The sequence below is a fragment of the Mustela erminea genome, chromosome 1, assembly GCF_009829155.1.
Source record: "Mustela erminea isolate mMusErm1 chromosome 1, mMusErm1.Pri, whole genome shotgun sequence".
In the NCBI taxonomy this organism is placed as follows: domain Eukaryota; kingdom Metazoa; phylum Chordata; class Mammalia; order Carnivora; family Mustelidae; genus Mustela; species Mustela erminea.
In genome coordinates this window covers 155,745,526-155,746,634 of record NC_045614.1, presented here as the reverse complement: position 1 = coordinate 155,746,634, position 1,109 = coordinate 155,745,526, and positions in this window count along the sequence as shown.

Sequence of the window (1,109 nt, the reverse complement as noted above, 5' to 3'; positions counted from 1 at the left end):
TATATTTGTAATGAGCCTCAGGAAGCTCACTGGGGCCCTGCTTGAACATTGGCTGTAATTTAGGGTGAGTTATGTTTCAATTACCTCTATGTTATAGCATACTGGTGAGGGCAGGCATTCTGTCATGTCGGGGATACAGGCAAGAGAAAATACGGAGGCCCCCATTATAGGAAGTGATGGAGCAGTTTTAATAATATTGGGGGGAAATGGAACATAAACGCCTTTCCAGCTACACCATTACTGCACATTAGCAATACCACGTGGCCAAAGTGAGGCAGGAGGAGGATGCAGGGAGAACAGGGTTACAGGTACGGTGGCTCCTGGAGTTTGTTCTTGGTGTTTAGAAAGGACAAAAAGTCCTATAAAAACCTTAAAATATTTGGTTTTTGTTCTGCGAATAACGATCTTACCAAAGATATAAAACACAAACTTTCTAATGATTAAAAAAAAAATCTAATTTCAAGCGAGTTTTTCTGCTTCGTGTGCGAAGGACTCTTACAGGTGCCCTCATTCTCCCTCCCATTCCCACTCCCTCATTTCCTCAGCCTCTTTGTTTTCTTGACACAAATAGCAGTCATCACTCAGAGAATGTGCAGGATTAGGCTGCTTTGTAATTCAAACCTTTTATTCAGCTTCCCCTTATGTACTAAAGAGGAAAATATGTATTGGCTAAATAGCCTTGTTATAAAAGTTTCCAATTGCGAATGGAAGGGTGGGTGCCCCCCCCCCCCCGCAACAAACCTTTCCAAACCATGACTCCATTTATCAGTTACAACAGAATTTAGCTAATGCTAATTTCCACCTTTTTACTTTTATTCAAATGGGTGGGGGGAAGCATCTCGAAGTATTTTTCTTGGCATGACTGGTTCCTTTAAAAAGAGGAAGTAGCAAAAATGAGCAGTCACAGCCTGATGATGATCTGTACTTTGAGGACTAATGGTGTGTTAGGTGCTGAGCTTGATGAAATACAGTAGGAAAGATGAGAACGTAGTCACCATCAGGCAAGCTGCTCCTTTTACAAAGCTGTTTACCTTTGTTCAGTTAAAACAAATACAGTCCTTCACAGGTGCCTCCTATTTAACCAAGAAGGAATGCATTCAGTAACTAAA